Genomic DNA, 13,323 nt, shown 5'->3' with positions numbered 1-13,323 from the left:
TAGTACTGTCAAGGGGCTCATACTAGCTTGAGTCTTGCCTAGACAGCTCCACCAATATGGGCATTGTACGCAAAATGCAAGGTAGTGTGTTTGAGTATCGGCCCGGAACACATTTTTGAAATGCCATTCCTCTGCAGAGGACTCATTCTAGAGCAATGCCTATTTTTTGCAACGTCTGGTGGATCTTTAGTGCAAATATTGCAATTTACGTCATCCACAAATATCCTGAAGCATTACAGACTTCACGAATTTCATTTTAGTCTATTCATAGAGCCGTGATAAAATTGGGAGGCAGAGAAGTAGAACCACTTTTGAATGAAATAAAAAATTCTAAAACTCGAAATTCGATAGTTACAGAGGCACCAGTTTAGTGACGAAAGCTATGCAGCGCACAACAGCCAAGCAGGAATACTACTAGTTCGCCGTATGATTTTCCAGACTACCGAGTGACACGGTCGTGTCGCATGATTCAGAAGTCAGCTGCCTCTTTTTTACTAATTCTGAGAGCGTTTAGGATAGAAGTAGAAGATAGTTCTTTCCAGCCAAGTCCCATGAAGTTGATAGTTGCGGAAAGGGGGTTGCAAAGGAGATTACTTACGAGGGTATCACTAGTTCCGGCATTTGTCTAACAGCCAAGAGAAGCCTCCTAAAGACTTTCATTGGAATTAGGGGACTGTAAAAATTTTTACTTTATTTCAGGAATGACAAGTGACTGACAAAATAAGAACCCAGTTGTGTGTATGTGTGGTTGTATGTGTACGTAACCGTGCTTAGTCGTCGACTTGTTCGACGTTACACCTCACATGTTCATGCTGTTCATGAGATGAAGAGAATTCGGACTCAACAAACTGTCGGTGCAGATACTTGGCAAGCATTGCTTCCTCATCCCTAGTTTACCGGATCTAATACCCAGTCCCATCTCCTCTCTGTATCTTCCGGCCGCAGGTCTCCCCTTCAGCTTATTCAGTTTCTTTCAACTGCTTCCTGGTATCTCACATCCCTACGCCCTCCCTTCCGAACCTTAGCTCCTTACCTGGGAGCTCAGAGTCAGGTATAACAATATCCGCCCACATGTGGCCAGAAGCAGCATTGTTATCTGTATTGGAATTCCAATCTGAATTGGCTAGCCATCCTCATTTACGCACTGCTAAATCAATTTAGTTGTAGGCTGTTGTTTTTGTACTGCAATCTCGCTTGTCTTTTATGCTGGTACAAATGAATATTTTTATTCGTTAAAACAGTCTGGGACAATACAGTCGTCAGCTAGTGGTTTCATATATCGCTTCTTACGGCTGGCGCTGCTTCTCCTTCCCCAGTCGCCGTCTTTTCCCGTCTTGACTTTCCTCAACGTCAATTTTCCTTGCTTCCATTGCCTCCTCCATTTCCTTTTGTCAGTTGCGTCGTGGCGTACCCATTTTTTCCGCTGGGTTGATATCCATCATAATATCCTATTTTGTATCCTGTGTTCATTCATCCTGTTCACAATGACAAAATTCATCAGCTGATTTTTGTATGTCGTCACAGATGTCCCTATCTAATTTCATCCATCTATTGTAGTACAGCTTGAGCTTCGTCTTACGTAATCCATCTCCGTGGCAAGCAGTTTATTCTTATTTTATTCGCTAATGTCCCAGGTTTCTGATCCGTTCAATACTATACTGTACTCTTGCACCTTCTATTCGTCTCTCTTGTCTCTTTTTCCCAAATAACAGAGTTCATTGCCCCTGTTACAGCTCGTCCTTTATAAATCCTACTAGCGATTTCACCACTACTTGTGCCCTATATATTAAACAATACTCCAAGGTATTCTGCCTTTTTCACACCTGCAATTACTTCTTCAACTACATTCAAACTATTAACGCATTTACATCTTCATGTCAGCCTTTTTGCATTCCTCTTTAAGCTTTCTTATCAAATAACTCACATCATTTTCTTCTTCTGCTAGTGCAAAGCCGTTCATCTGCAAAACACAGGCTAAATGTCTTGCTGTCCGCTACTGTTACTCCCACAACCTGGCATTTTCTATGCCAAGTCTGCAGGATTTCTCCAAGATAAAGCTAAAAGAAGCTCTGTGACAGCCCACATCTTTGCCGCAGACCCTCATTCACCTCGAAATCTTCTCTCCAACTATTCCCAATCATTAATCTCGATGTGTTATTTTCATATAATTTCATAGCAGCCTTTAGCAGTCTTTTATCCAACTCTGTCTCTTTAAACTTTTCCCACAGTTTGTTGGTGTATGCTTTGTCATATGGTTTCTTTAAGTCAAGCAATGCAACGTACCCCTCCAATCCAATCTTCTCGCGTTTTCACGTATTAGTTTCAGTGTGAAGATGTTGTTCATTACCGACCATCCTGCTCGGAATCCTGCTTGTTCTTCTTGCTGCTTATGACCTGTTCCTTTCTCTACCAGATCTATCAGTACCTTCGAGTACAGTCTTCCGACGAAAGGGATCACTGCCAAATCCATGTAGTTTTATGGGTCATTACGTGACCCTTTCTTACGCATCGATGTTATGTCACATGTTTTCCGCCCTTTCACACAGCCTCTGGGTATATTGATCCTTATTCCGGCGCCTTCTTCATATTATAGTTCCTGGTGACTTCTTCATATTCCAGTTCCTCATAGCCTGTCGAAGAACTTTTATATCTAAACGCCATAACTCAGTCTGTGAATGAAACTGCATTACAACCACACAACCTTGGATTATGAAACAAGAGACTGTACCATGCAGAAAATATTTACAGTGTCTGTTGCAGAGCGATGGTTCGACGGTGGAATACAAGCTTCTTTTTGTTACTCTGTTTGTATAAATCACAATTTGGCGGTGACCAATTCTCACATATTAAAAAAAAACTTTATACAGGGTGACTTTTTTCTATGCATATGGAAAATTAGCATGCAGAAAGAACACATAATTTGCTGACGGAAGTTGCTCTTCCATTTCTTCCGGTCGATGGTTTAACCAATAATTAACGCCAATTTTTATGTTTGTAGGAACGAGCTTGGGTCACCACCTGTGAACGAAAGTGCAGTCGTGCCCGGATGTCCGGAAAAGCAGCCTTGCAGGAGACTTCCTGGTTCGTGTTGTCAGCAAGCGGCGGACACATACAAGGGAATGTAGTCACTCGAAGTAACTCTTTAAGCCAAACTCGGAGGTACTTTTTACTTTGTTCACTACTTAGACTTTTTGTGGCGTTTGCGACCGACGTGCTTCGTTAAAACGAAGCAGCTCCATAAAACATTTATTGTGTGATGTTTTATCGAACCACTTAATTAGTTCCAGCTTGTCGTTTGCGGTATTTCTGTAAAAATGACTTTGTGTAAACTGGTGCATTTTTATTTAATTTAGCATTACGCATAAGTTATTTGATTTTCTATACATGAGAGTCATCTTGTCTAAAAAGTGGATGTGATATATTTTAGCATTACTCTGGTACGACACAAGATATGCCAACCGAACATGGTGCACGTGTAACTATCGAAAACCCTTGTGTTGAAGTAGTAACTGTGTGAACTGTACTACAGACGAATACAATTGATAAAGGTGCTGGTCTATTAAGTAATTCATAGTGGTTCTGAAGTCCTCACGATTATCCCTCGGGAAACTTCATATGTTTCTTGCATGAATGTTCTCTTACTGTTTCTTATGGAGGGGAAACTATAATTTTCTTTACAAATAAGTTTTGTCGTGAATCCTTTTAATGGAGACTATGTAAAATATTTTACTTTACGGTTTGGGTCCTGTAATTACACTTTCAAAAACGGGTACTGAAAATTGGTTAAATTATTAGTTGATTGTCTATAGTGTCCGTCTAACGGTAGCTTGGGATAAAAAAAGTAACCTTGCAACGTTTCGTTATTGGATAGTCTATCTACAAAAATACATCACGATTTGGTTTTAAAGGGTCCTAACTGCATCGTTACCAGCTCCTCCGTCCTCTCGAAGCGTTCGAAGAAGTAGACGTGGTAGTTTTTTATTTCATAGCAATAATGGCTATATTTTGTACGCGAATGGCAGCTAAACTAATGAAATTTATCTGTATATAATACAATTGCAAATATCAAAATAAATCGTTTTTATCTATTATATTCAAGAATGTGTTTAAGAACATAATCCATTGTTTAAGTGGAATTCAGAAACACAGAAACGGATTGTGTGTGTGTGTGTGTGTGTGTGTGTGTGTGTGTGTGCGTGTGTGTGTGTGTGTGTATTTTACAGCCTAGCTTAAAAAAACACGGAACAATTCAACTAAACAAGGTTCACATAGGATATTAATTACAGTAATTAGTAGTTTAGGCTGCTAAAAATACTGTAACTTATTTGACATGTAACACGAATGATTAGCTCTCAGTTTGAGGTATCCTGCCTAATGTCATGACGAAAGATTCAGTGCACTGTTATATCTTCGCTTTTAAAGACTTGTTTTCTTACACACTAGTTTATCTTGTGGATGCTTTTCAGTTGTCACCTGATGGTAGCCTAATACGCTGATAATCGGTTTGTTATATACCAATATTTGCGTCACAAAAAGATCTTTTCAACCTTACAATCAAAATCTATTAGAATTCAACACCTTTGGAAACTGAAGATCTCCCGAAAACATACTATCTTGCGAATTAACCATGCTGAAAACGTGCATATATCAAATGTGAAGCTAGGCAGGATGACGCTGAGACAAAAATATAATTAGATAAAATTCTCTAATGTTTCCTAGTATCCTTGTGGTATCGGGGCACGCAATAGAAGAATTTTGGCTACTAAGCGGTTAATGAGGTTCTCTTAGGCAGTAGGTATAGTCTATGCAAAACTGCTTTGTAAATTTAGATTTTCCTCTGATATTGAACGGGGAATTTAGTTATTCAACGGGCGTATCCATGGGATAACTTAATAATAACAGATGTAACAGTTATAATAACAATAAAATAGACTCAGACCGCTGCTACAGCTATTTGCAGGACAATTGATGGAAGGAAACTGGGGACTCGACACCAATGAGCACGTACATTAGAGACACTTCTCTGCTTTTGTTTGGCGTTCGGGCTCCATAAGTCAGTTGAAGTATTAGGGAACCATGCTGAACCATCGCCCCTCATTAGCTGTTCATAAGTCACGTAGATCTGACGAAGCAGTGTGCAAGGCGCACGTCCATCTCTACAGCCTCCCAGGCGTGTCCCGTAGAGTGGAGCGCAGGTGCACTAGAGGGCTAGCCGAGCGCCCTTATGGCCGTGGAGTGTTTATCGAACCACCGTGGCACAATTCGAGCGCCACCGGGTCACCTATTGCGTCGGTGAAGTTACAGTCTCCATGGGTTGCGGTAGGAGAAGGACCATCCAGCTGGTCTCTGTAACATTCACCTGTGCGTGTAAGAGATGGATGTTGAGACTGGACGATGAGTTGGCGTCTCGGTCGCCAAATTCTAGTTGCCGCATTGGGACAGCAATCTCTCCTTGTATTACTATTTTCAGCAGCACATTTACAAATTTTTTTATTTAATTGTGCTAGAAAACATGTGTCATATAAACAAAACATTGCTTCGATGATATCATTCCGGTACTGTAAGCGTTACCAGCTTTCTGCAAACAGGTGTTATGTAATAACATGCATTTTAAATGCTGTGTGACCAATGGGCTTACGGGTAGTTGCCATCCGATCTTTGAGGGAGCATGTAATTTGACACCATTGAGTGGCCAGTGTGCAGAAAATATTTTTTGAGCGTCATACCCGAGGGCAAGAAACATTTTTCATCGCTCGATGGTGAGTACCGCTGAGTTTTGCCTCGTGCAGGCTGGCTGCGCTGCCGTCGCTGGCAGGCGCTAATGAAAAGCGGCTGGAGCACCTGACCACCACTCGGGGTGAGCGAGTCGCACCGAGCGCGGCTGTGAAACGGGCACTGCTGGCGCAGCCTGGTTTTTACGGCGGTGGGTGTCTGCATAGGTAGGGGGGGGGGGGGGGCTGAGGGGAGGATCTAGGTCAGCAGCGTAATGGCCGGCCAGCAAATAAGCTTAGTTTGCGGCTCTCTGTCCGCTCCTGTAGTCCTCTTCAACGAATTAGGTGACTGCAGCAGGTAGACGCCCGAGGCGCGGAGATGCGGAACGCTTACCAGCGTCGTAACATAGCGTTGTCAGTATCTCAGAAGGCGACGTACGACTTTTAAAACTGACAAAAAAGTCTCTTGCAGATATATGATTTACAATGAGGGACTTATTTAATGTAAATTTATTTTTCGTTAGATTTAGTGATGAAACCACATTTATACGGAATGGAATCTGTAATAAATGCAGCAGTCTTCGATAGTCGTGTTACAATTCTCATGTCAGCAAAGAAAATTCCAGTTTCGCTTATCCTTGTGTGATGGAGGTGATCGACAGTGTAAGGATAATTTTGTAGGAACTTACTTTGGAAGCCCAGCTAGCAGATGAAAAGTGTATTTAGTTCGAAAAATGGAAAAGGAATACAAAATTATAAATTTGGAGAGTGATAAAGAATACAGTTAACTATCACCAAAAAATCCATTTATAACTACACTTACAAGTTGTTTTACGGTCTTGGTATTAAACGTCAAGGGACGACGCGTCACGTCATGGAGAACAGATTTTATTGCAGACAAAATGTTCGCTCAAGCTTCCCAGCGACGCTAAGCATCTTGTTAGTGGATTCAGTGACCCAGGTACAACGAGGTTATACCGAGCTAGCAGGCTCTACAAATCACGTGTGTTGGCATCTGCATACTGGCTAATCTAGTAACTTGATTGAATGATGTTCAGTAAGAAAACGTTAAGAATGAGTGTCTCTAAGCGGAGGAAGATATCCATCTGGAGCAAATGACTGGACCATGGACATTGCATGCACACGCCGCATAAGGTTTACGCCCTGTTGTCTCTCAGGTGCATAACAATAATAAAAAAGATGCCTAATTGTCACCCCGACGTTAGATGTAAGGACCACGAAACAGCTTGTATCTTCTACAGATCATTTCACAATCCATACCAGAGGGTACTTCGCATCAGTATTGATAGGTTCATGTTCCAATCTATGGAAATAATAAATGAACGCAAAATGTTTATATGCCTCTCTACAGAAATGGGGTGTAATGTTGCAACAAGGAAAATTAGGATGATAAACAGTTCAGACGAGAAGAGAATAGAAACTTCAAGAATGTACTGCTACTGGAGGACAGAGGATATCAGCAGCAAAATCCATGAATGATTTGTGAGAAGTAGCTGCCATTTTTAAAGCGCTGAAAAACTGATATTAGTCTTGATCAAAGTATGTATTTATTTTATTCTGCCTTACGCGTTTCGGCCTTACGCCACACTGAAAGGCGGAAAAAATTACAAAATACGATGGTCAAGACAAATGACAATTTTTGAATGTAATGAGGGTATAATGAATCAGATAAGGCTCTGGGAAGTCCACGAAACTGGTTCAGTTATGAATCAAAGCAACCATGCAACCATAAATTGAAATTTAGAAAGTCTGAACGTATCTGCCTTGCTCATGACTAACAAATATTAAGAACGCACGATATCCTTAGATAAAAATTAATTTATTGTATTTATAAGAATGATTTTCGCCTGAAAATTTAAGGAAGTGTTCCAAGGTATTAACAAATAGTCAGTGTCACGATGGTGGGAAGTGTGGAGGGCATTCAGCATCCACAGCTGATTAATGTGGATGTTAGTAAAATAATTGCAGCTGTTATTTAAATGCGTTTATTAAGTATACTGTACGAATGTCCTTAGGTGAAAAAGTGGTAGGAATGCGTCGGTATCGTGATTTAATACGCCAAGCAGCGTTAACGAAGTGAAGCATTGTATTTGACGGATTCCACTACGTATCTTTCAATGTTTTATTGGACGATTAATGATTTTAATTCAAGACACTCGCAGATTTCTGCCACTTTGCCACCTGAGGATATTCGTATTGAATAAAACCTGTCGCGAATTAATAAGTGTACTTAAATAAAAGCTGTCGTCATTTTCATAACAGTGATATTCAAATGGATATAGTTTGCAGTAGTTATGCAGAGATGAAGAGGGCTGCGCCTGGTAGATTAGTGTGCAGACTTGCATCAAACAACACACTTCAGTCTGAAGACAACAACAACGACGACGACGACGTCGACGACAGCAATAACAACAGCACCGACAACAACATATGCATTGTTCGATTCCATATCTCTGATATATTATTTTCACGGTCTCCGGGAGAGATTCTGACCAAAAATATTCGAACACCCATTAGAGAATATTAATGTGGGGTATGTAGTCTGCTGGAGCACTTTCAGTAATGTGTCTGAATGTCTGTGGAAGAATGACAAGAGTCGAAACCAGAAAAAGTAGTGATGGTAGTGATATCAAACGCTGGGGTCTGGAGCGAGGACGACGTTCTAACTCACACAAAAGGTTGAGGTTGGGAACACTACACAGACTACTCCAGTTCAGGAATGTTACTGTCATCAAACCATTGCGACCCAGATGGCGCTTTATGACAAGCTGCATTGTCATACTGACACAATCATCGTCTTCGAACTATTCCTCTACTGTCCGCAATACACAATGCCGCCGAAATGTGTTCATAACCTTTCATATTTAGTTTACTTAAGCGTAATTAGACGGCCACGCCCTATCCTTATAAACACCGATAACGCAATGCAGCACTTCCGCATTTCACAGTTGTCTTTACGTGTAATGGTATGTAACTTTCTCCTGGAATTCGCCAAACCCAAACGCTGAATCGAATTTCCGCAGTGTATAATGTGAGTCATCACGCCAGATCACTCGTTTCCAGCCATCCACAGTCCAATGGTGTCAGTCTTTAAATGACCTCAAGCGTCTCTTAGCATTGACTAAACAAACGTGTTGCTTGTGAGGATCTGCTCGACCATAGTTCCCCCCCTCTTTTAACTCCATACGCACAGTCATTGTACCAGCTGGACTGCTGGAAGCATTTTGGAACTTACGAGTGATTCCTTCCACTGATTTCATGTGATCGTTTTACAGACAACCTCTGCAAATCTTGATGTGTCTGCCCGTCAGTATTTGAGGTTTGTTTGGTCTTGGTTTAGCTGTAGTTGCTCCTTCGCTTTTCCACTTAATAGTCGCATCACCAACAGTTGACATGGACTGTGTAAGTAGGCTGTTTATGTTTTCTTATTGGCAACGTTACGTAGCGCTCTGTATGAAAATCACTGACTGTGCTATGTGCAGTCTGTGGCTAGTTTGCATTGTTGTCTGCCATTGTAGTGTGGGGCAGCGGCAGCTGGATGTTAACAGCGCGTAGCATTGCGCAGTTGGATGTGAGCCGCCAGCAGTGGTGGACGTGGGGAGAAAGATGGCGGAGTTTTGAAATTTGTAGGACTGGATGTCATGAATTGCTATATATATTACGACTATTAAGGTAAATACATTGTTTGTTCTCTATTAAAATCTTTCATTTGCTAACTATGCCTATCAGCTGTTAGTGCCTTCCGTAGTTTGAATCTTTTATTTAGCTGGCAGTAGTGGCATTTGCTGTATTGCAGTAGTTCGAATAACGAAGATTTTTGGTGAGGTAAGTGATTTGTGAAACGTATAGGTTAATGTTAGTCTGGGTCATTCTTTTGTAGGGATTTTTGAAAGTCAGATTGCGTTGCGCTAAAAAATATTGTGTGTCAGTTTAAGCACAGTCATGTATAATTGTTCTAAGGGGACAAAGCCACAGCTTCTCTATGAACTTTCTCATTGTTCCATTATTGTCGACGGAAATGATATTGGGAGTAGACTTTTTGAATGAATACAAAGCAATCTTAAACTTTCACGATGCTGAAATAAGTTTAGAGAAAGAAGGGAAGTCAATAGCTTTGAAATTTGAAGATTGGCTCTCAAACCATGACGAGGAAATCAATCGGCTTTACCTTCTGTTAGACAACAGTTCGGAATTTTCTACGGAAGTAAACACTAACAATCACTCTGCAAGGACTGACAGGGATGATATCGACGACATATTTGATACTAATGAGTTAATTCAGAATAAAATTCGAACAATTGAGAATTGTAATGACACTGATAGGCAAGACCTTATTGAGATTTTACAAGCACATTCCACAGTTTTTACTCACAAAACAGGAACAATCAAGGGATTTCAATACCAATTTCGTGTTCGTGAGCATACTAAATTTTATGTTAGACCATACGTAATTCCAGCACATTATAGGGACCGTGTTAGAACAGAAATACAATCTATACTTAATGAGGGCATTATTGAGCCTGCAGTAAGCTCATACAACAATCCATTACATGTTGTTGAGAAAAAAAATGGATCGATCAGGCTTGTCTTAGATTCGAGACAAATCAATACTATCATCATTCCTGAAACAGACAGGCCGCAAACGATGGAAGAACTTCTTCAAAATTTTAATGGCGTAAAAGTGTTGTCTTCTATTGATCTCAGATCCAGCTTTTATCAGATCGAACTTAATCCAGAATGTAGAAAATACGCAGCTTTCCTTTGTTTCGGCGTTTGTTATTAGTTTCGTAAACTTCGTTTTGGTTTGAACATTTCTTCGGCAGCATTCATTCGCGGGCTAAATTCCATATTACCTGAGTTCTTAAAACGTCACATCACCTTATATGTGGACGATATTCTAGTAGCAGAAGCTTCAGGGGAACGACATAATCGCATCCTCAACAGTTTGTTACGTATTTTTGCAGAATCTGGAATTACAGTTAACTTGGAAAAGTCTGAATTCGGTAGGTCAAAGGTGAGGTTTTTGGGACATATTATTTCTTCTGAAGGCATTCAGCCGGATCCTGAAAAGTTGGAAGCAATCAGAGCCATTCCAGTTCCATCCACAAAAAAAAAAAAACTAGTCCGCAGTTTTCTAGGTCTCGTAAATTTTTACCGTCGTTTTCTGAATATGCAAATTCTTGTTACACCAAAACTTTGTTCCCTCACTGGAAAAAATACTATTTGGAACTGGGACGAACAAGCACAGTTGGAATTCAATTCTTTGAAAGAAACGTTACTTAACGTGCCAATACTAGCTCATCCAGATCTGTCGCAAGATTTCTGCCTTAGCACGGATTCTTCTAAAGTCGGTCTTGGTGCCCATTTATTTCAAGAAGCCATAGAAAATGACACTACCGTTCAGAAAACCATTGCTTTTGCTAGCCGAGTGCTAACAAAATCTGAAAAAAATTATTCCGTTACTGAATTAGAAGCTTTAGCTATCGTTTGGGCATTTAACAAATTCCGTTTCTTTCTTTCTGGTAAGCACGTAAAAGTATACAGTGATCATCGTGCATTACAATTTCTTATGTCTTCAAAATTAAATGATGACAGGTTAAAACGTTGGGCATTGTTTCTGCAAGAATTCCACTTCACAATAGTCTACATTCCCGGCAAGGAGAACATTGTTGCGGACGCACTGTCACGCGCACCGGCTGGGCTTGAGAAAAGTAACACAGGAGACAACCTCGAGAAAAATTTCATTATTCTTTACATTCAGAAAGTCGCCTTTGAAAACTTCATCACCACATCTGTAAAGGACATTGCTCATGAACAAGATAAAGATCCGATTTGGAAAGACATCAAGAGCAAATGGCATGAAAAGACACACACACAGATTCGGCATTATTACCTGGTTGGAAACAACATACTCTTCAAACGCTGCACTGATGATGACAAGCTATGGGTAATTTGCATTCCAGACGATTTTGTTAATAAGCTCATTCGGTACATTCATTTCAGCTACGCACATTTTGGTCCACGAAAATGTTATCATATTCTTCGAACGACTTGTTATTTTAACAATATGGAAAAGAGAATTCAAAGAGTCTTGTCTATTTGTAAACTTTGTCAAAAGGCGAAACCATCTACTGTCTCACATCGTGCTCCGTTGTTTCCTATTATTCCTTCTGAATTAAAAGAATTTGCTGCTGTTGATCTCTTGGGACCGCTTGTCAGAACATCTAATGGATTTTCGTACGTTCTAGTCGCTGTTGAACTTACTTCAAAATTTGTTTCTTTCACTCCGTTACGTAAAGCCACTGGACGGTCTGTATCCAACGCCTTTGTTAAAAATTTCTTACGTGAAGTTGGACACGTTAGTAAAGTCATTTCAGATAACAGACCGCAATTCAGATCTGTTGTTTGGTCACGTATGCTTCGGAATCATAAAATCAAACCTGTTTTTATTTCATTGTACTCACCACACTGTAACCCATCTGAAAGGATTATGAAAGAAATCAATAAGCTTTGCAGACTTTATTGTCACAGAAAGCATCAGCGTTGGGACAGATATTTACACTTATTTCAAAATGTGCTGAATGAAATGCCTCATGATTCCACTGCTTTACCACCTACTCTTGTACTGAAGAATGAAGAACCACCGAACGGAATCAGAGAGCTTGTACCTTTCCCGAATACACGTAAACTTCGACACAAGGACATAATTGATTTGACTATTAAAAATATAAAATCTGCAGCAGACAAAAGGAGAAAACTACACGGTAAAGCAAATGCAAAGAAATTATATATTGGTCAGAAAGTTCTCATTAAAGCTCATTCATTGTCACATAAGAAGAAACACTTGAGTCACAAATTCTTTCTAGTTTACAATGGACCTTACAGAATCCGACGTATACCACATGATAATTGCGTTGAAGTTGAAACTCTGCGTACTAGGAAGAGTAAAGGTTTACACCACATTTCACATGTAAAACCGTTTATTGAAAGATAATCTGCTTTTTAACTTTGTCTTTGCCATAAAACTTTTCACTTCACATTTCTAGTATGCTTTGTCAGACTTAAGAAACTGTTAACATGCAACAATGTTTGAAGTTAAATATCCAGTCTAGAACATAGGGAACATTTTTAAACAGAAATTACGAATGCATTGTTATAGTGAACAGACGACACAGTGTTGTATTTGTACATTCTTGCTTGTTGGTTGCACGATTACGTAACGACTATCAGGCTCACATACTTAGGACATATGCTGGTACTGCTAACGAGATTTTAATGCAACATTTTGGTTTACTTGAAAATACATTCTGGATTTAAAGTACTTTCAGTGAGATACGAGATGACATAATGGTTAGTTTATGTGACAGCTACACGATTTTATCACGACGCTACTAATGAGTGACAATTTACAATGTTGCTTTTGCAGTGTTTCTGTTTTATATCTGCACAGTTTTCTGTTTTATTCTGGAAAGTAAAACATGTTTTAGTAGTAACTTTTGTGGTATAGCTACAATGAAACAGCCTTTTCCGTAGCACAACGTTACAGTAGAGTACTTTCTTCATCACAACAATAAGCGTAATAACTACGATA

General features: G+C 39.9%; 1 protein-coding gene across 1 annotated transcript in view; it reads right to left on the bottom strand.

Moving 5' to 3' along the window:
• LOC126474415 (glutamate receptor ionotropic, NMDA 2D-like) overlaps positions 1–13,323 on the bottom strand; it is a 580,517-nt gene that overhangs the window by 419,443 nt on the left and 147,751 nt on the right. The gene's annotated exons all lie outside the window — the stretch shown is intronic.

This window comes from Schistocerca serialis, chromosome 4 (genome assembly GCF_023864345.2).
Source record: "Schistocerca serialis cubense isolate TAMUIC-IGC-003099 chromosome 4, iqSchSeri2.2, whole genome shotgun sequence".
Lineage (NCBI taxonomy): Eukaryota > Metazoa > Arthropoda > Insecta > Orthoptera > Acrididae > Schistocerca > Schistocerca serialis.
Note: the sequence above shows the minus strand (reverse complement) of the source record. Positions and strands in the feature narration are given on the sequence as shown.